This window comes from Engystomops pustulosus, chromosome 7 (assembly GCF_040894005.1).
Source record: "Engystomops pustulosus chromosome 7, aEngPut4.maternal, whole genome shotgun sequence".
Taxonomy (NCBI): Eukaryota; Metazoa; Chordata; class Amphibia; order Anura; family Leptodactylidae; genus Engystomops; species Engystomops pustulosus.
The window spans coordinates 51,319,282-51,345,850 of NC_092417.1; positions in this window are offsets into that span (position 1 = coordinate 51,319,282).

A 26,569-nucleotide genomic window follows, 5' to 3' on the forward strand; every position below is an offset into this window, starting at 1 on the left:
AGCATACTATAGGTCAAAGGTATGAGATTAAATTATAAAACATCTATAAAACATAAGGACATATGTTGAATATGGTTACAAAGGAGCTAAGGAGGTTATTTAGAAAATGTTCTTTGTTGTAGGTTATCTTTCTGGTGTCCTTTAAAGGGGCTGCCTTACAAAATAACTATGAGACAATGAGGGAAAATTTATAATTTTTTTCTTTCTAATTTGAGTGCCCAAAAGTTGCACATTTATGAACTGTTTCCTTTTGCATATTTGCACCAACTCATGGTGCATAGTATTAAGATGGATTCCAGCTGTTAAGACTAAAGTTAGTTGTATTTGCCATCTTGTCTGGTCAAATATACGACTTTTTACCAAAAAAATTAGACGAACAGGCACATGCCCAATTTAACACAAGGAAAATCCACTGCCTCTACTGCCATATCTTGGATCACAAGCTCACCCGTGCCCCTCTGTGCTTGCTGGCACGGCGCCTGCGCTTCTTACCTGTCCCTGCTCTTGTTCCTGCTCCTCTGGCTGTGCGCGCACGTCACCGCTTCCTAGGGCGCACGTGCGCCAGCTTCAGAAAATATGAAGGGCCAGCGCATCGCAAACTGGTGCTGGCCATTTCACAGAATTCTATATAAACCAGGCTCTCCCTGCACACCCTGCCAAATCTTCGTGACTTGTGCCTTAGAGAAAGCTTTGTCTCATGCCCTGCCCTGTTATTGTGATTTCCCCTTGTGACACCGGTTCCGTTCCTGACTACGCTCCTCCGCTGCCTGCCTTGACCTATTGCTACGTCCCCAACTCCTATCCCGTGCTGCTCATCCTGACCTCCTGCATATCCCCGACTACAATTCTGCTCAACGTCACTGTACCTCGCCTTGGCTGCCACCGCGGACAAAGTTGCACCTGTGGAACGACCTGGTGGTACCACGCCGCAGCAAGTCCAACCCGCTTTGCGGCGGGCTCTGGTGAAAACTGCGTACCACTTCCAGTCCCAGGTGTCGGTCAGCTTACGTCATCATCCGCCGACGGTCCACTGGGCACACCACCACTGGAGCCTGACACTGTCCGTGCCTAGAAATTCCCTTATCCCCGACTTCCACAATATGGATAATATTTCTATCCAGCAGTAGGATGGGCCCCCAGAATCAATTACTAAGGTAGGTGCCACAGTCTGACACTATTACTACTTACCCTCTTAATTTCTAGGAAAGCAGCATGAGTATCATCACAGGCTTAGTTTTCAATAAATAAATAATGTGCTGTTATGTGTCGTTAATTATCTGAAGTTGCATTTTCCTAATTTTAAGACCAGAATATTTGTATTATAATATAAGAATCTATAGAGTGTATGTTCTCTTTCTCATGCTGTAACAATGGGATGGATCAGAATATAGTCAGATCTCATATTTGTAATACAGCATTACATTAAAAAAAATTAGTTAACGTTTACTAGGAGTTTCTAGCATGACCCATATGTGTAAAGACATGGAGAAGATCTTCAGTATAAGACCAAGAAGATCTACATATATCATCATACAGAGTATGTTCTTTTGATTCTTGTGTGTTGCCATTCTCTTATTGTTCTTCCACTACTAAGGCCCATTTAGAGAAGGGTTACCTATCATTAATTGGGATCCACTCTCAAACGTGCCCCAATGATAGGAAGGAGAGATACCGCAAAGGTATCCAAAGGGATATTCATTATACAATTTCTAGACTATGTTGAGGTGGGAGTCTCCATTGAGTAAACAACTACTTATAACCATCTTCTTTTCTCCTTCTTGTGATTGGTAAGCCCATACTAGGCACATTTACAAATGTTTATATATGTTGAAGATATAAATACATCTGACAGTGCTGTGATTAATTCACAAAACGAAACCGTGCTGCCTATCTTCTGCTGGAGCCACACATAAGATCTATATAGTCATTTGGGTTGGTTTCTACCCATTAACAAAGAGTTTTTTAGAAGTCTAGAAGTCCCAGCTACATCTTGGACGTTCTATGTTACTAAATCGCGGTATATTGTTTACTGTATTTGTTAGTGTTGTGGCTCAGGACTCATTACTTCATTCCCATTCATCCTGGTTACAAATGACTTATTTGTAATACTCTGTTTCACATTGTAAAGAAGGACAAAGAGTCATAGATCTCCCCAGACCACACCCAGCTGCATTCAAAGCCAGTTGGCAAAAGGAAAACTCCTCTGGAATCAGAATTAAAGGTTTTGTTATGCACGAATGTTATCATAGTATCATATCTATTGCACCTGCTCCAGCATGTGGCCCTTGTTTGTTTTTGATCAAGGTCATCCAGGAATTATATACTCATCGTGGCGTTTGTCAAAGTTAAATACTTACAAGTAGGTGCTTAAGGTGTGCCTGAAGATGGAAGCAAGTCTGAGATTCTTAACGCTGGAAGCACACATTCAGTTTTTGTGGCAGTTTTTGGTGCAGTTTTCTTTAGCCAAAGTCAGAATTGGATTGAAAGGAAAGAAGTACAAGGTATTTCGTTTTTCTTTCCCTATGAATCTACTCTTGATTTTGATTATGAAACTGGATCAAATAGTCCCCAAAAAACCCTGATATGGGTGATTTTAGTCTAAAAAAATGATTTATTCTGAATGAAAGAAAATAATTTAAGCAAATGTAAATATTTTGTTTCTAATACAATAAAACAATGAATACAATATGGCCTCCAGCAGACATCCAACAATAATCTCTCCCCCAATGGCTTACAGTATCTCTCACATTGATTGCACTGTTATCTCCCTTGACTTTTGCCTTGGATTTCATCAACCATAAAATTGTACACCTGTCATAGATTCCCCTGCGACCCGTGTCTCGGGTCACAGGCGCACCCTTGCTCCTCTGTGTGCCCCTCCATGGCAGTAGTCTGACTCACCTCCCCGCGATCCAGTGGCACCTCTTGTGGTCTGGCACACATGTCCCGCCTCCTAGTGCCCGGACAACCGGCTCTGCGAACACTAATTGGCAATCTAATGCATAGCCAGCCTCTTTCCTCATACCCTGCCGAAGTTCTGTGCCTTGTGCCTTGGTGAAACACTTGTTCCTTGTACCCTGCAATTGTTTGGTGAATTCCTGTTGTGACCTTTGATCTGTTCCTGAATACGCTTCTCAGAGCCCTGACCTCCTGCTCTGCCTCTGACCTCAATCCCACGCTGCCTGTCTCGATCTCCTGCCACGATTCTGCCTCACGACTCTGTACCTCCCCTTGGCCACCACCGTGGACAAAGTCGTGCCTGTGGAGCGACCTAGTGGTACCCCGCCGCAGCAAGTCCAACCAGCTCTGCGACTGGCTCTAGTGAAAACCGGGTGCCACTTAGACTCCACTCCCAGGTAATGGCTTATGTAATCTTCCCTGGTGGTTCAGTGGGTCCACTACCCCTGAATCCTAACAACACCATTGTCTCCCATTAGCATAAAATCTATGTTAGGGTTAAATTTTGGTCCATTTAAAGCAAAGTTATTCTAACTTATTCTGGCTAAATGTATGCCAAAAGGACAAATAATAGTCTTCTATGTTTTGATTAATGTAGCATATAGGGGCTCATTAGATAGAGGCAAAATGTGATGTCAACCTAGTCGAAGCTGTAATGGTAGACAAATTGGTTGCCAGTAGCAATTACTAGTGGCGGGTAGAATTTAGTACAAACATATAGGAATTTTCAACTAGGCAAACCGTTTGTGAATTAATGGGAGCTAAGACAACGCGTGGATGAAAGAAGAGAAACGGTGATTATGCGCCTAATGGAGAGTATGAAGAACGACTACTACAGTCACTGAATTTAATAGATAATCATTTCCACTTTGTTTTCTGTAGATGTACAGTTGTTTTAGGTGCAAGCGCCTGGGGTGGGGGGTATGTACAGAAGTGGATGCAACTGAGATTTTGGTACGTATGCATTGGGGGCCATGTCCCAGATCTGTTGTGCCCCTCCCTCACAGTGTAGATGTTCTGTTAAAAAACAGCATGGTGAAGGCTTAATGTGAGAAACCATTTGTTCATGAAATAAAAGTACATAAAATCTACAGATTGAATTGAGAATCCTACACCGGGTTCTGAAAGAATGTGCTGTACCTCTGTTTATGCTCATACCAGGCAGAGATATAATTTGAAGCTCCAGGGACCCCCAAATCCAATGTTTTATTCATATCACCAGTCTTCCTACAACAGGAATAGCCATCACAGCCAGTACAAGAATAATAAGTCTACCAATATCTTTTATGACCAAAAGGCCATAATCTGTAGCTAAATGATAACATTTTATGTTTGATATTTGCAGGAAACTATGCAATGTCATTTATTTCTCCACAGTACAGTCTCCTATCATAACTCACATGTTGGAACTTTTTGAAAGCAATAAGAGAAGAATAGGCCAACTACTTCCTCTGTTTGCTTTTATGTAGTTTCAGAGCACAAGTTATATAACTATGTCCAACCTTCCTGACAACATGTCCCTTAGGTTGAAACTCAATAACGGTAATCTAAGACCAGGGGTTTTAGCTTACACATAATGCAAAGGATAAAGGAAAAAAACCCTATCAATAAGGAATGCTCTTACTGCTAAACTTTAAGATCTTTGCGATCTGCGGCCACAAGTGAAACCAACACAGCTGCCCTGTGACAGAACCATATATAACTCTTGGCGCTACACGTAGTCTGATCTTGTATCATTTCTTTCCATTGCCTTCATGGGAAATGTAACATTTTTCTTAAGTCCAGTTATGAGTAAGTTCTTTTACATCAGTGTTTATTGTTATTAGGAATCATTTAAAAATGCATTGATTTATTCAGAGTATTGTTACATTTTCCTGTGGACTTTTTTAAAGAAAAATGTCATTTGACAAAGGAATGTTTCAATGGTAATAGTTTAGGATCTTGGTGTCACACTTCCTGAACATACAAAGGCCGCTTTTCTAAAATAACAGTTTTTAAATACCACTTGGCAAAGCAACAAGGTTAAGTTATTGCAAAACAAGACCAAGGTATTTTGCATAAAAGACAAAGTTTTGACAAAAGAACTGCGGCTGTGACTGCCCCCTAATATCAAAGTAATTGTTCTCTATCCGTCCTTGTTCGGATGTAGTACACACATATATCAAGTCTCTCAGACATGGTTACGGCATTTATCTAATAAAAATATAGAATTCTTGAACAAATTGTTGTATGAGTGCATTATGGGTAAAATGCCAAATAATTTCTCTTAAGGAATATGCTGGCAAATAAAGGAAAATTTAAAAGGGGGATCTGACTTTTAGAGGTTATCTATCACTAGATTTTTCACTATTGCAGATGGGATGTATACAACTCTGCCCGGACATGCACAGTGAGAGGTGGAGTAGATTTGTGTCCTCCCCCCCTGCGCATAACAAGTAAATGAAGAGCAGTGTGCAGGCGCGGAAACTCATCCAGCTGGACAGATAACGTCACTAGAAGGTAGGAGTAGGAGGGAGTGAGGACCGGAGGGGTGGCTTGATTCGGTTTTTTATACGCCCTGTCTAACTCACTACACACTCTTTCTGTTTATAGTATAGTTTATAAGAAACATTTTCTTGGGGTCAGCAGCACAGATCTTTTAGCCAGAAAAAGGCTGCTATGGGAACCTGTCACTAGTGAAAAAGCTGATGACAGGTTCCCTTTAGCTATAAGTCACAAACTGCTATAATATACATATGGTTTGCAGTTTACCCAGAAACTCCAACATGAGGTATAGAAATAGGATGAAGCCTTTTTCATTAATGGCACATGTCATGTTGGTCCTAAATTAAAATTATGCTTTGAGGTTCAGGAGCAACCCGAGACAATGACTCAGATTTACTATGGCTTCTCCACCAATTTTCTAGCAGAGAAACCATATACATCTCCCTCTCCCCAATACTTTTCGGGTTCCTACAGCACACATGCCATTATGGGCATGTCGGGTCATACACCAGGCATGGCCAAGAACATTTATTATAGTCACCGCCAGAGACTAGTGCAAAAACCTCCACCATTACCAACCTGGTCTACAGGTTGGAACTGGTGGAGTTTGTGCCCATATTCACTCAGAGACCAGTGCTAGCACAGCCTAGAAGTTGATGAAAAGAGTGCTGGTGCTGTGGATGGATTTATGAGCAGGGTGCTGTTGGTCAGTCTGGGTACAGTCACAGGTACCCACAGGTACTGGCACAGTGTATAAGTTGATGAACGTTGGGCTTGCTCATTAATAAGCGGGAAGCTGGCACAGTGTCCAAGTTAAACAACCTGGGTGCTGTGTACAAGTTGATGAGCAGGGTGCTGACACAGCAAATGAGAATCAACCTGGGTGTTGGCGCAACGTACAAGTTGATGAGTGGGGTGTTGGTACAGCGGATGGAGGAATGAACTAGGTGCTGGCGTAGCGTATGCTGGTATATATGTGCAATGCATTAATTGCGACTATGTTTGCATATTACTATAGTTACATATTTATATGTGTGTGTAGCGTAAAGATAGTGTGTTCTAAATATATTGTATGTATATGTGTATTCTCAAGTGCAATGTGTGGAATGTGGACATCAGCCACTTTAGTGTCCTAAAGTCACACGAATTACATACAAAGTAATATGGTATGTTATAGTTTTGTGGTATTATCCTGTACAAAACAATGTAGTTGTCATTTATAAATGTATATTTTCTTAAAGAACACTATCAATGAAGAGAGTATCAAGAACTACTCAGCTATTTAGCAGTGCAGCAGGGAGAGAAATGGGCCTTTTGGTTGTACTATCTTGGAAGGTCCATAATCGTGTGTGTGAATCTGTAACAGGAGATGTCAGAATGTGCTCCTCTACGTCTATATTTAGGTCGAGTGGCAGACATACTGTATTACTGAAAAAAAAAATAAACTTCCAGGAGGGGATTCAATGTCCACGTGACACACGAGTAGTACTGATTGAATTTTCTACATGTCTATGTAAACTTTTTATAGCAAAGTACGCGGCCTGCAGTGCTCACACACCTCACAAAATAAACAGGGGTTCATCGCTATCAAACATGTTAGTTGAAAGCAAGTGGTTTGCTACTTGAGCTTAGGAAAACAGTGTTGGCAGCTGCCGGATAAAAAAAAAATCCTATAGTGGTGAAGACAATATAACCTATTAACTTTCATATACACACAAAGCCCATCAAACATGTGTTGTTATTGTAAAGTTAATGAATTTAATTGAATTCTTCAAATACAAAGCTTTCGAAAATATCACATATTTATTAATAGAATTAGGGAGTTTGTGTTATTATAATGTTAATGTTATAATGTATAATGTTAATTTCAATAAATTGATTTCATTGTAAAAATTTACATTTTTTTTGTAGTGCAGTCAATTTCACTTGTATTAGTGTCTGACCTGCTAAGTATGCCTAAAACTTTTTCACTACCTTACCAATGACTCAGGTTGCTATTCTGTCTTTACTTTAGGTTTTACGAAAAACAAAAAAAGGCCAAATTCATATTTTCTGTCATGCTACCTGTTGGAATTTGGTACATAAACTCCTGTGTCGGGTATAGAGACCAAAGTACAGGATCTCTGTACATACTATAGATCCCTAGTTAATACTGATATTATTGCTTTAACCCTAAACTAAAAGTTATTTTGTTTGCTCATTAAAGGGGTTTACACTTGAAAGAAAGGTCTCAAATTTGAATCCCCTAGTGATGTTTATGCAATAAAGATCATTCCCCTCCCCCCCACGTTACATTTCCACAGTTGATGGTCAATGTACAATTCCAGAGTGTGGGCGGGGACTCTCTAATCAGACACTTTATGATTCCTCTAGTGCTATGAGCTAAGAGTGCTGACAATGGGGCAAATTTATCAGGAGCGCCGTGCCACGTCAGCTTAGCTTATTGCTCACACTTGCGATTATTTTGCCCTCTCTGCCATCTTCACTCCATTGGTACATGAAGGGGCGTGAGGGGGATGTGACCGGCTTAGCAGAGGGTGTGGTGGGCCAGGAGTGGGCCGGCGCAGGGCGATACTGTCCCCACACCGGCGCACTCGTTGCCGTTGGTGACTTTTCACATGTGAAAAGTCGCCGGCTGCGTTTATTTCCACACTGGGCCCTGCACAGCAGCCTGGCAGTAGCCTCTTGATGTATCCCGCTGCGACCTATCATACGCCGGCCCTTATGATAAATATCCCCCAATATGTTTAGATTATCATGATTCCAGGTTTATCTACACTTGTATTCAGTTTCTGAACATTGTATGAGCACCTAACATAGATAAAGAGAGATGAGGCAGTTGAGAGATGATGAGATCCATGAGATATGTAACAAGCCCACTGGGCACAGAGACACCGGTACGTGGTACCAAGGGGTCAGGCAGAGCGGGTTGTCAGTGTTACACGATGGATATAAAACACAAATATACTCACTGCTCTGCTAACTCAACTAATCAATAAAACACAGAATCAGCTTTGCTGAAAAGACCTTAACTGTCTGTAGCTTGTATAGTAAGTCTCTGCGCACTGCTGCTTGCTGGAAGGAAGTGCTTGTGTCTGAGCAAGTCTTGTAATGCAGGGCGGAGGGGCAGGATGACTGCAATGTGCTGACAAGAGAAGCTAATCATAAGAAGAATCCTACCATAGTCAGAAGATTCATGGTCATATCCAGGGAAACCAAAATTGTATAAACCTGGACTGTTAGAGACAGGTTGGAATTATATCTGTGTAATGCTGTATTTTTGTGAATTAGCAAATGTGTAATTTTGTTATCCTGAGTATATTTAAAAATCTTATCTTCGTGAGAATACCCCTTTAATGTGCACTCTGTTTGACATCTTGACAGAAAAAAATGAAATACAGATATTTTTTCTAATTTATTAAACAAACACTGAAATATTAGATTGTCATAAGTATTCAGACCCTTTCCTGTGACATTTATATTTAACTCACATGCTGTTAATTTCCTTCTGATCCTCTTTGAGATTGTTCTACTCCTTCATTGGAGTCCATCTTTGAACAATTAAATTTATTAGACTTGATTAGGAAAGGCACACACTTGTCAATATAATACCACACAGCTTGCAGTGAATGTCAGAGTACATGGGAATAATGAGGTCTAAGGAACTGACCAAGGAGCTCAGAGAGAGAATTGCGGCAAGGTACAGATCTGGACAAGGTTACAAATTAATTTCTGCATCACTCAAGGTTCCTAAGAGTACCTCTATAATCCTTAAATGAAAGAAGTTTGGGATGACCACAACTCTTCTTCGAATTGGCCATCCTGCCAAACTAAGCCTAATCATAGGAGAAGAGTTTTGGTGAGAGAGGTAAAGAAGAACCAAAAGATCAATGTGGCTGAACTCTATAGATGAGGGAGAATGAAGAAAGTTCATGCAGTTTGCAAATAAACAGCTGCAGGGACAGGATCACCTGTTGCAATTGAAGGAAAGATGAATGTGGCCAAGTGCAGAGATATCCTGGATGACAACCTCTTCCAGGGTGCTCTGGACCTCAGACTGGGCCAAAGGTTCACTTTCCAACAAGACAATGACCCTAAACACACAGCTAAAATAACAAAGCAGTGACTTCAGAACAACTCTGTGACCATTCCTGTGTGGCCCAGCCAGAGCCCGGACCTAAACCCAGTTGAGCATCTCGGGAGAGACTTGAATATGTCTTCCACCAATGTTCAATATCCAACCTAAGGGAACTGTAGATGATCTGCCATGAAGAATGGCAAAGGGATCCCCAAATCCAGGTGTGACAAACTTGTTGCATCATTCCCAAGAAGACTCCTGGCTGTACCAGCTCAGAAGGTGCTTCTACTCAATACTGAGCAAGTGTGATATTTCAGTTTTTATTGGTTGCAATGAAACAAAGAGTGAAAAATTGAGGGGTCTGAATATTTTCTGCACCCATTGTAAGCATCAATTTTCTGAAATACAAACAATGTCTTGTATCTGCTTCTTCAGGAGGGGTATTTGGCGGGATGGGAATTCGGCTTTTTAAACATAGGGAGGGCGGACCAATGGGGGGCTTTTAGGTTATTTATATCTATTTGAGGCACCTGTGTAGTTGTCATATAGAGGTGATTGTGGTAGGTGTGACCATAGTGTGGGCGCATATTCAGATGTCTCCCCTGCCTCAACCAAAATGCCCGGGTGCATGTGCGAATAACTTCCAGACCTGGAGTCATTCATGCATGCGCCCTGGCGGTGTTATTTCACTAGCATCATGTATGGCTCGTTAGCATCCCACAGCACCTGTGTGACATCACATGACCATGGACTGATATTTATCTACAGAAAATAAACAATGAAGATTCCTGCTACATGACAGCATGCAGACAACAAGAAGAACACTGCAAAGAATTGATACAGAAAGTGTATTGGAAAAATGTATCACTTTTCATTATACAAACAATATGCTAGAACGTACTTAAAGTGGACAAGCCCTTTAAGGGTCTAAAACGTCTATGCTTAACCCAAATGGCCCAATGGCTTTAATGGACCATATATGTGATTTTCATTTCTCCAGTGGTGAAGGGAGATTGAACATTTGAAACCTGATTCTACTATAGATTACAGCTAAATTGCTCTATGTCTCAGCATTAAATCACAATATGATTGGATCATCAGAGGACGCTGGTAGCAAATAAAAGATTATTTAAAGTGGACAACCCTGCAAAGTCATGTAGTCTTTAAAACATATTTACATATCAAGGTCATATAATATGAAGGTCCAATATAAAGGGTGTGTTAAATAACATATTTTTAGTTACATGCTGCCCTGACCATGGTGCAACTCTGCAGGACTGATCATTCTGTTGCACTTTGCCTTATAAATGACAATTTAATCTGTGACCCTTGAAGTAACATCTTTCAGTTTGTTGACATAGTTATAAGTGCCTTGCATTAGAATCGGACATCCAATAACATTTCCAAGAAATAAACACGGATTCCTAGCATAGAGCACGTGGCAGTAATTGAAGCCATATAGTCTCTTTATAGTCTAGAAAAACAACATGCATTGGCAATGGAGAATTGTGCTTGACCTGCAGGTGGAAAAACAATGTCCCCTCCGTTTGATCTCCTAAAATTAACAGTTGCTGCAGTGTGAAATGTGATCTCAACCACTGTTACATGTCTTGCGATCTGGAGCACAAACTATAGGGTTACATTGGAAAAAAAAAAAAAAAAAAAATGAATACAATAAATAAAACAATTCTCTGGTGGCCCCTTTTGTGGTTGGAGCTATAAAGATATTTATTTCTTGAAAGACAGACAAGAAACTCATGTAAAATGTCTTTAGGACAGACCCCTATAAATCATTGCATCTTCCAGTCTCAGAATTAATAGCTATATACAGTATGCACCTAGAAGACTATCGGAAGTTTTACCCAAATCATTTAAGGCAACCAGAAACACAAGGAGACTAAGACTGAGACTAAGGCCTCCTACACATGGTCTACTGAGTGGACCTGTTTCTGGAAGCAGCGTCCTTATTATGATGCTGTAGGTATTGCAGGCATGTGATTGTAAGGTGCATGGATAAGGTTAAATAATCAATGTACACGCAAATCTGTAAGAAATAATATCCTCATTTAGCTTCTAGCTCAGAGGCATGTTGAATGGGGTGGAAGCTAAGTATATGGTGGTTACATTTGGGAGAAGACATATTTATTACCTTGTACAATATGGGTCATTTATTTTTATTGGTGACTGAGTGTGAGAAGGATGCATTTTACAGGCACCACAGTATAAGTATGCTATCACATGATGATCAGTCTTCCACTCCTCCAACTCAGCTCCTCCTGTTCTAGTACAAGCTGCTTTCAGAACACTCTGTACATACTGCTCAGCTTCTTTTGCTCTATACCATGCTGCCTGCAGATAGGACACGACATGCAATCTACTCAGCTCCTTCTACTCTATAACATGCTTTCTGCTGATCGAACATTTGGGCACATTTACTTACCCGGTCCGAGGAGTTCACAGAAAGTGCATTGTCCGATGATAATGCACTCTGCAGAGATTCTTGCGCCCGATATCCTGCATGTGTTGCTTCCCCGCTCAGGTTCGTCAGAGTTCACCTTCTTCTTCCTGGTGCATGTGAGTGCATTATCATGCAACACAAATTGAAAGTTGAATCCTGCGCTTAGTTCGAATTAGTCGGAACGTAGGACGGCACATCCCCTGATTTTTGTCGCATGAAAGCCAGCGTAGCTGCGCCACAGTCCAATCACATGCGACACAATCCCAGCACAAACCCCTGTTAAATACCTGTCAAAGCTGCGCAAATCCCAAAAACAGTGAACAAACTGATGAAAGTGCAATTATGTTCAAAATACTCAACTCCTCCTGTTCAATTACATGCTGCCTGCAGATAGTAAAGTGCACAATCCACTCAGCTCCTCCTGCTCTATACCATGCTGTATGCAGACACTATAGACAATCTGCTCAGCTTCTTCTGCATTATACCACCCGGTCTTCAGATAGGACAATATATACAATATACTCAGCTTCTCCAGCTACATAACATGCTGCCTGCATATAGAACACTATGTGCATCATAATCCGCTCAGCTCCTCCTGCTCCAAAACATCATAGGTCACTATGTACAATCTGCTCATCTCCTTCTGTTTTATAACATGCTGCCTGCATAAAGAACACCATGTACACTCTGTTCAGCTCCTTCTGCTCTGTAACATGCTTCCCGATGATCGAACATTATGTTATGTACAATCCACTGTACAATCCACTCAGCTCCTCCTGCTCTATACCATGCTGTATGCATAGAGGACACTATATAAAACCTGTTCGGCTCCTCCTGCTTTATAACATGCTGCCCGCAGATAAAGCTATATTCTTATAGTAAAAGGTTCTCTTTAAAGGAAATCTACCTTCAAAATCAAGCATGATAAACCTGGGGCACTTACTCATAGATTACCTTATTATATTTGTTATCCATGGCCTCCTGAGGGTGTAACCAGAGCCCCACTGTGGTGCAGCTTCACATGCTGTTAGACTGCCCCATCCTCCCTCTTTCTGATGTTAAATCTCTTCAGCGGTGGAAGTTTCAACATAATGTGAGATGGTGAAATGTTCCTGGCACACTGGAATCAGCTCATTAGCATCATTTTGAAAGTTGATTTTAGAAGAAAGGAGACCATGGACAACAAATATAAGAAGCTAACCACAGACATGGTCCCTGGATATATGAATAAGTGTATCTGGATTACCATGCTGGATTTTGATGGAATATTTCCTTTAAATATCTTTCCAATAAAAGCTGTTTATTTCCTAGCCTCAGGAAAAGTTTACCATCTTTTGGGGCTTCAGAAGTATCCAGTAATTTGTAACACAAAAGCACATTGAATCACTGCTCCCTTCAAGCCCTAATTCTAGAAAATGGTGGGGGACTAATTCTGTAGTCACCTTAAAAAAGTGTTAAAGGGGTATTCCCATTTCAGCAAATTAATGTTATTGTTTGTATTATAAAAAGTTATACAGCTTTCCAATATACTTTCTGTATCAATTCCTCATGGTTTCCTAGATCTCAGCTTGCTGTCCTGCTATAGAAAGCTTCTATGTTTACTTCCAGTGGATAGAAATCTGACCATGGTCACACAGGTGCATGGCTCGATATATCACACAGCTCTGATTACTATCTATGATATAATGAACCGTGCACCCGTGTGACCATGGTCAGATTTTTGTCCATTGGAAGTAAACATAAAAGCTTTTTATAGAAGGACAGTAAGCAGAGATCTAGAAATCTGTAAGGAATTAATACAGAAAGTATATTGGAAAATTGAATAACTTTTTATAATACAAAGACTTGCTGAAATGGGAATATTCCTTTAAGTGTTCTTTATTTATCTAACTCCCTTTAAATAGTATGAACAGCACACGACCATCTGATAATTCCCCATGATTACTTAAATATAAGAACTTTTGTAAAAGTAAGAAAGTAAGAGCCACGTTCTCTCCACTACTGAAGGTATTCCATTTTACTGGAAAAAGTAAGTGTACCCAGAAATAAATATTGTCAGGACGACACATGGAGTTTAGTGTTCAGACATAAAATACATCAAGCTGTGGTTTACAGTTACACATGTAAGAGTGGCCGAAAACCTTGAAACACCCCATAAAAGGTAAAGTGTCTCTTTTCTTGTAAAAAACGCAGAAGAATCGTAGATCCTATTTCCTTAACTATTATCAGCACATTTGTATATGTTCTAAAGAAAACAAGGACAGATGCCAGCCGGAGGGATTACCCAGCATAATCTTTAATCTTTTCTTTTTTTTTTTTTTCCTGACCAGAAAGCCTCGGACGATAAATCACTACAGGACTCTGCACTTCTGGGCTGCTCCTACTGATTCTATGTAACACATCATCATACATAAACACTCTATATTACTAATATATACTTAGCTAGCCACCCAAATAGCGGCCCCGAGGAGAAGGACTGTAAGGAAATCACTTGCGAATGAAGCCTGTTACATTAGATACTCAGTTGCTACATACAGTATTTTCAAATATTTTTTAGGTTTTTCTGTTATATTTACTATTAAACCAAATTAAAGGCAAAAATATGAATAGTTTGCTGGTTTCCATGTCGGCTTTGCTAACAAACTGGCTATTTTAAATTGTTTTGTCCATATCTGATACAAGTATTTTTTGTGTGTATCTGTTTTTTTTTGGTATCCACAATAAATGCTTATTCCTTATTTTCCTACTAATACACAAAGAGAGATATCTGGTGGGCACTATCTTCACCCCGGCGGGCTCCTTTCACACAATTGGACTCTGGACTGGGACCAGTGTACACGGTATTGGACCTTCTGGTGGTGCTCAGTCAATGTAGAGAGAGTATAGCAAGCCAAATAGAAGAAAGTAACGGCACTCACCAGTTTCGATGGAAGAGATAACAATGTCCTTTATTGCGAACAAGACATACAGGGAGGTAACAAAGGACGTTGGTATTGCTTCCATCGGAGCTGGTGAGTGCCGTTACTTTCTTTTATTCGGCTTGCTTATTTTCCTATTATCACTATTGGAAAAAATAATGATGTAAATGTACAGAGGTTTTTGAAGTGCTGTAATACTGTTATCTGCCTCTATCACTATATCACTATAAAGGGGTTGTCAGAGAGGGTAAAAAAACCCATTGGTGGCTGGCTGGAAGCTGAACACATTGCCCCCGTTTGTTTACATGGGGTGCGGATCAGAGAGATGGGAGCGTAGGATGCCCGGAGGGACCACGGAGGTAAATAAATGTTTATTTTTTTAACTAGCGCCCTCATGGCCACCACCCTCTCGGACAAAGCCTTTAATCCCTCATACAACATATTTTATTATTCAATATCAACATATCAACATATTTTTACATTCTCTATTGACTTCTGTCACATATTGCTACATTCTCTATTAATGTCTTTCACATATTGCCTGTATGGATGAGTGAAAGCATGTAAAATACATTTCCAGCTCACTGAGGTCGCCAAGATTGGCTTCTCGGAGCTAGAACTTGGCATAACATTTATTAGAATGTGTGGTGAGTATAGGTTATCTGACATTTGATCCTCAATTATCTGATACTCAAGAACCCTTCTACCTCTAACTCTTAGGGCCCTTACACACAAGTGAGTATAATGCATCAGACTTGTATCACACTCGTTGCATGTGTTGCCTAGATCATCCGTTCTGAACATTGACAAACGGAATGAACTGAGATGCTGAGTTCAGTTCTGGTTGCTTAGTGTCTGGGCTAGAAGTTCCAGCCAGAACACACTGCGAGCATGATGTGAGTTGGAAGTGTTTTGGTCCATTGTGAGTGCTATATATAGACTTAGTTGTCTAGTTAGGGAATATGTCCACTGTACACATTGGAAACTTATCAAGTGACACACAATTATCCCATGTATTACTGGTTATTGTACTTGTGATTACACAGCTTAATTGTCCCTTTACTGTAACTCATTCTATTCACCATACAGGTCTTTTGTCAGAATGTTATTAGCCCGGAACATTATGGATTCTGTAACTAGACACACCTCTGCTACATATAGAATATAGTGATATAAATCCTATCTCCAGTAATACATTTCTTCTACATTTATCTGGGTTAGTTTGTGCTGCAACTTTATTTAGACTCCAAAAAATAAATGACTAAAAATATAGCGCACAAAGATTACGCAGCACTAGACAGAGCTTTCCAAATCAGTCCCTGTCCACATAAGGCTCACAATCTAATCATCCTTCCAGTATCTTTTGGAGTGTGGGAGGAAACCAGAGGACCATTATCACTGTCTATCTTACTATATAGAGATAACATCTAGTAGGAGCAGTTTTGAATAATGCAATTTAACCATTCCAATACCATTGCTTTCCAAATTGCAAATACGGAATTTAGTTGAGGGTTACTGAAGATCAAGTGTTTACAATGAGAAAGCTACATATCTATTTACGTACATTAAATTGTGGTCACTGTCTCATTGGGTCAACACACAGGCAACTAAATAATTGCCTACCTGGGGAAAACCTGATGAGCTTCTCTCGACTTATCAACATTGGCTCAACAACAAGGACTAACATCTAACGGTATAAGAGCTTTCTGTCATCACACTGAGACTCCTTTCACATTTGGTGCATCAACCTATCCTGGTGGGAACTAGATGCCAAAAACATCACAGGCCACCAGCCCATAGGCACATTTGTATACCCTGGGATAAATATATTAAAGGGCAGCACGGTGGCTGAGTGGGTAGCAACTCTGCCCTGCAGCGCTGGGGAAATGGGTCCAAGTCAACATCTGCAAAGAGTTTGTATGTTCTCTCTGTGTTTGTGTGGGTTTCCTCTGGGTCCTCCAGTTTCCTCCCACACTCCAAAGACATACTGGTAGGTTGTTTAGATTGTGATCCCCATGAGGACAGGGACCAATTTGGGATGCTTTGTGGAGCGCTGCATAATCTGTAGGCACTATATAAATAAAGATTTATAATTATAAATAGCATGCTATATTTCCTAAAGAAACCCAAGCTTGTTACTATAGTAGGGACCAGTTTCAAACATCTATATATACATTCATATATATATATGAACCTGATGGGCCCCGGACTCCATAGATATAAATGGATCCTAGAGCGTCTCAGGCTCATTTGTATAATTTTTCAAACTTTTTTTTCTTAAAAATAAGGGCATAAGGAACTGCAAAAAGAGTGCATCCTGCCAGAAGGTGCACAAACCAGTATGTCAGTGTACTTGGTTTACAGTCCTTCATCCTGGTAGTAGATGTCCTTTACATTAACAACTCAATGACCAAAATACATCTAAATATAATCAATATTTTTTGCAAAGCAGCATCAAATCTTTACTTTGTGTAAATTTGATTTGCAAGTACTGATTTGGAAGTCAGCAGAGAGGTTGTTCCAATCCTCTGGGAGAACTAAGGAGGTTGGTGCTTGCTCCAATACTTCTGTCACTTTGTGTTATCTCAGCCGGACTCATTATTCATCTTTATGCTAGTAATAATTCTTGACATGGGTCTATGTCTGGGATCATTTACCTGTTGCTGAATATATTTTTGTAATAATATTTATTTTTTAATTCTTACCTTGCAGCATATTTTCCACACCTAAAAAAATCCCTGCACAGTTCTGTACTTATTAAATTATATCTATCATCAAAATCAAGCATAATAAACCAGGGAGACTTAGGCTACATTCACACTGCCGTTGCCCACCGTACCGTACCGTAGCGGGCAACGGCAGCACACGGGGAGAGGAGGAGGAGGTGAGCACAGCTCACCCCCACCCCTCTCCATAGGAAGATATGGCGCACGGCGCCGCAATACGGAGAAAGATAGGACATGTCCTATCTTTTTCCGGTGTACGGAGTGGTACGGTGCCGCACGTGTACCGCTCCTATAGGGCGCCGTGCGCCCATTGCCGTCTATGCGGGACGTATATTGGCCGTATATACGTCGGCCGTATATACATCCCCCATACAGTTGTGTGAATGTAGCCTTACTCATAGATCCAGGCACCGTGACTGTGGTCATCTTCTTATATTTGTTATCAATGCCCTCCTTCTAAAATTAACTAAAAATGATGCTAATGAGCCAATGAGGGCTCTGGGGAGGGTACTATCTGAGCCACTTTGTGCACTGGCTCCACAGGTTGTTACACTGTGCATGGACATGTAGCCCCCTATGCCCTCCTGCCTTGCCACTTCCCTCTTCCTTTGCCTCCTGTAATCTCATGGCAGGGGAGTTTTATCACACAGTGATAATGGGAGGGTGCAAAGTCTAACAGCCTGTGAAGCTACCACACAGAGAGGCTCTGCTAACGCCCCCCCCCCCAAAAAAAAAAAAAAAAGGGGGCTTTAGCATAAATTTAACAGTTGATTTTAGGAGAAAGGGGACATAGATAACAAATATAAGAAGAATACCACAGTCAAGGTGCCTGGATCTATGAGTAAATGCCCTTGGTATTTCATGCTTGATATAGTAGATGATAGATCAAGCTATATGATCACGCTATATACTGTACATCATCCATTGAATAGATATATGTAGACAGAACATTATGCTATGCATTGCCTGCATGTAAAAATATACAAAATCTGGGAAGCAGTCCAAGATCATAGTTTAGGTTTGTCGTACCCTGGCGTGAGTCTATAAGTTTATAATATTGTTGTCATAAAATAATGTGTTCCATATTAGAAGTTATGTGAATAAGAGCTAAAGAGGGGAATGATGTAAAGGCATGCACAGTTCGCCATAGATTGGCATCCATTTGTTTATTTTGTAGTAGGTGTCACCTGAAGCCCCTGGGGTATCATAAAAATTCTGTAATCGGACCCCTACATGTGTCAGAGGGCTTTGTGTCCTCAGATGATCCAGGGACTGGGTATGACTGCTACCTCTGAACCCCTGTTGGTTTAATCTCTGTATTACTGTCTCCTTGCCTTGTAATAATAGGGTTAAGGAAAGTGTCCAGGAAACAAGTGTCTGTAATGCTGAATCATGTACCTGCTGGACATTTAAACAGACATAAATAATAAAACCACTGTGTGGGCCAAGTCTTACTGACCACCCTACACACATTTATCTTACCATTTCCTGGACAGCTCGAGCTTTCAGCATATTGCCAGCAAGAGATTGACCTAAATTGTTGCACCATAAATCACCTGTACTTGTATGCCCATGACAAAGCCCTGTAAATTATTGCATGTAAACACTGGCTCCTGGTTGCCATATTAGGCTGAATGTTTCTTGCTTATTTTCCGTGCTAAATGACTGCAGTCCAGTCCACTTTTTAGGTCTGTATATTATTTTGTAGACTAGGAAGAACTGACAGAACAAAGAGATTTCTTACCTTTTGTATTGTATGCTTTACAATTTATTTGGTTGTAGGTCAAATATTCAAAATAGTTCTTACTATACATATCTACATATCAGTGTTTAGTGTATAGATACATTTTTAATAATGGAGAGAAAATCAGGTATATTAATCATAAAACATGTGAATAAATGACAGGATGGAAACGACCCTATAAAGATTGTATGAGATAAAAATGAATCTGTATCGGGCATGGACATATTATACAGGTAAAGCTGGTGATAAAAACAGTGATGCCAAGGAGATGTATAAGAAATATGTTTGAGGTATTTCTAAGGATACTAGAAGGGTAATAGGTAGGAACATTGGGGCAGATTTACTTACCCGGTCCAGTCGCGATCCTGCGGGGCGTTCTCTGACTGTGATTCGGTTCTGCCGGGATTCACTAAGGTCGTGCGCCCGAGTTCCTGCAGGTGTCGCTGCTGCTCCAAGGTCCGCCGGAGTTCACCTGCTTCTTCCTGGTGTATGTGAGTGCTTGATCTTGCGACACAATTAGTTTTTTAAATTCTTCGTTTTTTACGAATCCGTCAGGTTGTCCGCGGCCACGCCCCCCGATTTCTGTTGCATGCAAGCCAGCGCTGCGTGCGCCAAAATCCTGGGGCAATTGGGTGTAAAACGGAAATATTCTGGAAACTTGACGAAAGTGCGGCGTTTGGACCCTTAGTAAATGAGCCCCATTGTGTTAGAATTTTCTCTTTAGTGTTCCTATTTGGCCCTGCTCTTGATTTGATGGGGTATTCCGTTTTTTGCAATGCAATTTATCTGCGAGAACACAATATCATACACGGGCAGAGCAGATGCTGGATGAAAGGTTTATTAGTTGATCCTAAACTGGACTATTCCCACCTCAGAAATGTATGGTTTATGCACATATATGTACCCAGGGCCGCATCTGCCATGAGGCGAGATGAAAATCTCGCCTCAGGCGACAGAATGCGGACCTCTTTAAAAGCGGCATTTTGCCGCTCCAATGTGGGCGATTCGGGCGCCCTCCAGATAAATCGCACCTGTCTCTTTAAGAAACAGGTGCGATTTACATGCGGAGCGACACAACGCCTTTCCGGCTGCTTGCGTCGCTCCGTAGAGTGCAGTGACACAGGCGGCGGATGATGACGTCACTCCGCCTGTGTCACTCAGCGGAGCCGCGGCTGCCAGAAGAGCCGCGTGAATACGGGAGCTGCCACATTAATTAAATGTGGCCATATATAGGCCATAACTGCTGTAACGGGGGGGCTTCTATATATACTTATATGAGGCCAGATTCCTTTTTTTACTGGGGGGCTGTGTACATTTATAAGGGGCCAGATCCCATTTTTCCTGGGGGGCTGTATATATTTATATGAGGGGCCAGATTCTTATTACACTGGGGGGGGGGCTGTATGTATTTATATGGGGGGCCAGATTCTGTTTATTCCGGGGGGGCTGTATATATTTATATGGGGGACCATACTCTGTTTATTCTGGGGGGCTGTATATATTTATATGGGGGACCATACTCTGTTTATTCTGGGGGGGTTGTATATATTTATAAGGGGGACCAGATTCTGTTTATTCTGGGGGGCTGTGTATATTTATATGGGGGGCCGTATTCTGTTTATTCTGGGGGGCTGTATATATTTATATGGGGGGCGGTATTCTGTTTATTCTGGGGGGCTGTATATATTTATATGGGGGACCATACTCTTTTTATTCTGGGGGGCTGTATATATTTATATGGGGGGCCGTATTCTGTTTATTCTGGGGGGGGCTGTATATATTTATATGGGGGACCATACTCTTTTTATTCTGGGGGGCTGTATATATTTATATGGGGGGCCATACTCTGTTTATTCTGGGGGGGCTGTAAATATTTATATGGGACTGGATACTGTTTATACTGGGGGGGCCTATAAAAAAAAATTATATATATTCATTAGGGGGTGCTATATATTTACATTAATCAGGGTAGCACTTATTATATATTAGTAATAAGATACAATAGATTTCCATCATGTAAAACAAGTGTTGGGGGGGGTCTGTATTAATAAATTAGGGGTGTTGTATATTGATGTGCTGTACCTGCTATAATATATATATATATATATATATATATATATATATATATATATATATAAAATGAAGGGATGTGTTATATGTGGGGAGAGTGCGGTCAGTTGTGTTGGGAGGGGTATATACTATTTAGGAGTGTTGTTTTCCAGGAGACTTTATACTGTAAGTGACTGTGGTATTTTTAGGGACGCCGGGTGGAGATGCTGCACGGAGCTGAAGATATCCGGCCGTGAGCTCAGCAGTGATACGTCATGGATTGGAGAACCCGGAATAAAGTCCTCCTGATGGAAGAGATTGTCATCTATAAGGTACTAGATGCCACTAATGCCTCTCAGATCCTGTAGTCAGTCACACAGTGTCAGGGCGCTGCCTGGGGGGATGTAAATTGTTAGTAAAGTTTTCAGCATTTACTGAGCGGGGGGGGGGGGGGGTGCGGGGGGGGTGCAGCATTTTAATATTCGCCTCAGGCAGCAGATATGCTAGAATCGGCCCTGTATGTACCTATAATATTTCTCACTTAGAATACCTTTAATTTAAAGGAAATCTACCATCAAAATCCAGCATGATAAACCAGGGACACTTAGTTATTTTCTGCTGAAGGGTTCCCTGTAAGAGAAACTAGGCTAACTCAGGAGACTACTCAGCTTCTCTGTCTAGACTGGACACTCTTACCTGGAATGTAAGCTTTAGTCAGAATACCCACATAATACACTGTACCATATCCAGATACAAAACAATATGTGCAGAGACAAGAATGTTTGCGTCATTTATAGGATGTATTACAGGATAAATAATCAATACTACGTCATGTAATTCGGCAGTGTTTTCACTAATGAAAGTCATAACATGATATCTACATACCTCAAAGGTTATTTGTCAGATCTGAAGAATTGGGCTTGTGTCCAATACAGGTATTTAGGGAAAATATCTGCTGGTACCTCCATTTTCTAGAAATCAGAATGAATAAATAAGAAACAATAACACATCTTTAGAAAGTGTCAGTGATGTCTGCTTGTGTGGTCTGAGACTACTTGAGAAAATATAGGAAAGGGTCCACATGGTTGTAGAGATGTAGATAAACTCACTGTATACAGATAATAGAGGAAGATTGTCTGGCTGTTACGGGTCGTTGGAGAGAGGTAAGGTGGCCCCATTCCCTTCGGCAATTACATGGGGTGACTGTCAAGCACTCCCATATCCAAAGCTTATATTTGTCTTCTTCCCTCTCATGGTGGCATACATGTACATGTAAGTCTGCATAGGTATAAAGAGTGTCTACTGACTTGAATGGGAAAAAACCACTGGACAGGAAAATAAAAATAAAAAAACTGATTACACTAAAACCACTAAAATCCATAAGATAGATGGATGGATAGATTATTGATAATGGACCAGCATACTGCTGAGCCCTGTGCTAGAACACCATATAGGCTTCTTGCTGATTATTTTTTGGTACATGTATTCACCCCTGACCTGGTCTGATTGAAATATACGTATATTCCGTTTGCAATGTGCTTCAAAACGCAATGCAGATGTATGTGGACGGGGCTCGCAAAATAGCGGGTGATCAATACTGATTGTATGCGTTTCTGCTGAAAACCATATGCAATAAGGCCAAGCCCCACCCCATATTGAAACGCAATTCAGATGGAACATGTGAACGCAGCCTCAGGCTGCAATTAGACGTAAACGCTTGCCATCAGGACAAGCAACACATGTTTTACTGCCAAGCAATGCGAAACATTTGTCATGTATATATACCCAAATTACAAGTATTAACTCTTCCCTGCTGTGCTTGAAATTTCCGTTGAAACGCAATTCGAATGCAGCGTGTGAATGCAGCCTAAACTGCAAGATGTCAAAACTGCAAGAGAGTCATTGTTAAAAGGAAACACGGGGGCCCACGTTTATTAAAGTGTCTGCGCCAGTTTTCTGTCTCACTTTGCACTAAAAATAATGGGGCACATTTACTAAGGGTCCGCACACCGCATTTCTGTCAGTTTTCCCGACTATTTCCATTTTGCGCCGCATTTAAGAGGGGTTTTTGGCGCACGCAATCGCGCCGACTTTCATGTGACACAAATCGGGGGGCGTGGCCATCAGACAACCTCACTGATTCGGAGTAAGCGCAGGATTTAAAATTCAAATTGTGTCGTGAGACATGCACTCACATACACCGGGAAGAAGAAAGTGAACTCTGACGGACCTCAGCGGAGAAGCGACACATGCAGGATATCGGGCGCACCATCTTGGTGAATCGTGCCGGACTTCATCCCCGTTGGACAGTCCGGATTGGGGATCGCGACGGGACCGGGTAAGTAAATGTGCCCCAATGTGCAAACTGCTTGCACATGTATTTATAAAGTGCCTCCGCCAGTCACGGCTGCACTGTGTCTGACAATACACAAAAATGTGCACCAAAAGGGACGTGTTACTGCTTAATCAGACCGTGCGTCACATGTATTCTGCCTGCGCTACAATTTTGCAACATTAACAAAGTGCATCAAATAAAAGTTGGTGCACAATTCCTGAACGGTGCAGGGTGTGACAGATTCATGAAGTCTGTGCGCCGGTTATGATTAATCTGGCGCAATCTGCACACTCCACAGGCAAACTGCACCTAGTGCAGTTCAATCTACTTTTGATAAATGTGGCCCAGGGACTTGCCTGTATGTCGTATGTAAAACTTCAAAGGCTGCTCTTATGGTATGTCTGCCCCTAAATAAATAACTGAATGTATAGATATGAGATAAAATGAAGAGAGAGGATCAGAATTACTGGGTCTTACAGAAAGCAGTCTAGTTTGTTGTGAAGCATTAGGCCGGCGGCACACGTACATTTTTGACCAGTTTTAATTAAGATAATTGGTAAAACCTGTCAAAAACAGATGTGTTTTAAAAAAACGCATGCACTTTTCAAAAATGGATGCACTTTTTAAACGCACACGTTTTTTAATGGACTGCTTGAAAACGGCCCAAAAACAGGTTCGAAACGCCACCTGTGCCGCCAGCCTAAGAGTATCTCTGGCATTATAATTGTGATATATCTTAAAAATATATTTAGGAAATGTTGTATGTGACTAGCCCCATGAAGGCTACATGAAAATCAGAAAAGTGTGATATATTACTGAATTAATAACACAGGCAGTCCCCAATATACAGACTCGCTTTACAGACGACCCCTTGTTCCACATGGTCCTATTTGCCTACTGTGACCTCTGGTGAAGCTCTCTTGCTGCTGATTATTTACTGATCCCAGGCTGCAATGATCGATTGTACGTGTTATCAAAGGTGTCTGCAATAAAGCTTTATTATTAATCCTTGTTCCCATGAAAACCCAAAACTTTGAAAATCCAATTAATTACTTAACGAGGAAGAGCAAATCTTGCTGTTTCTATGTAGCTCTAAGCCCCCCTCCAAGTAGTAAGACCTTAACGTACGGTATCTCCTGGAGCTATCATTGCGACATTTACACTTGCTACTAGCTAAGAATTCTCCTTATAAAATGGATTTAGTTCGGCATGAAAGACTATCAATGCATGCTCCCATATCTATGGATTTCTATGGAAAGTCAAAATTACACTTCATTCCAGTCTTCAGATGCACATAGGGTATATAAATCTCTTTTTGCATACTTGAAATGTTGACCAGCATTTCAAAAGGGTGTTAGTTGGAAGGCCTATGTGTCATTTAGTAATAGAACTAAAATAGCAGACAACATTTTAAATATTTTCCTCATTTTGGACTATTGCAGAGTGTAATCCATTTTATTTGTATTGAATCCATATTTGCCCATCCGGACCAAATCAAAAAAGTCAAATATTCTGTACCAACAGTGCAGTGCTTTTTGCAAGGCAGGCCATAATACTGGTGAGCAGGGAATGAAAAAGTCATAATATGAATCGCATGGCACTGTTTGCACAACCAAATTACGAGTTTGAGTTTTGCCATTTGATAATAGTAGGTTAGTAGGGCCATGAAAAGTTAATGAAAAATATTTGTCAATATTTTTGGCGATCATAAACACCCTATGACCTGCAAACTATAGCAGAAGGTTTGTGAAAGATCCAAAAGAGGTGCATTTCAGATGAGCATATTACATTTCTGTGTTGGGATCTGTAATATGGTGCTAATAATATTCTATTATGCAATTCACATGTTTTAGTCACACTGGTATCTGAACAATATCCTGTTCTTGTCCGTTTCTCACTATAGTACTCACATTATAGTGTATGGGAGAGTTTTACAAACTGATGCATCAGTATTAGATTAGATAAGTATTCCATCCAGGGGTGAACCTGAACTTTCTGCTGCTGAGTCTAGCTATTGAAAGCCCTTTCCACCCATCCAGTAGTTATATATCAGGTTTTTAGTATGTGGGTTCTCCATACAGTGTCTCGTACCCAGCTGACATCTGGTGTGAAGAAACACTACTTTTAAGATGTCACGGTTCGTAGGGACGAACTGTCAGAGTCTCTTAGGTAGTACGGAGATGAAGGACAAAGTCCGATCCTGGGGTGACAGCAGGAGAACAGCTTGGGAGGATACGCTGGAACTCACAGCATGAAAACAGTAGCTGGCACACGGTACAGGAAGGCAAGGACGGACTGGCACATGGAAAAGTAACGCAGGAACTGGCACAGGGTAGGCAGGAAGAGAGGTGCCAGATTATAAGGCTGAGCAGGATTAATCGGGCCAATCAGGAGGACGCTGGCCCTTTAAATCTTGTGCCCGTGATCTGTGACATGGATTGTGGGAGCACCCATGACATAGTCAAGTTCAACTTCGTAGAAGGTAAATGCTTCCCTCATGCTGCCCCCCATCATGCAGCAGATGGTGCCGCCTGAGGCAAGATGCCTAACTTGCCTTATAGATGGTGCACCTTTGATTCCATCAGTGTTTAATTAATGTTTACATTCACTGACATCCAGTTTTGTATAATCAAAGAAAATCTCTTAATACAACCAATGCTAAAAAACAGTAGAATCACTGATAGAACACAAATAGAATACTGACTAAGAGGTTGTGTGAGGTTGTATACTGTGGATAGGAAATGAATATCAGATCATTGGAGGTGTCAGCCGTAAGACCCCTAAAATCAGCAAAACAGGGGTCACAAGTTTTTCTTATT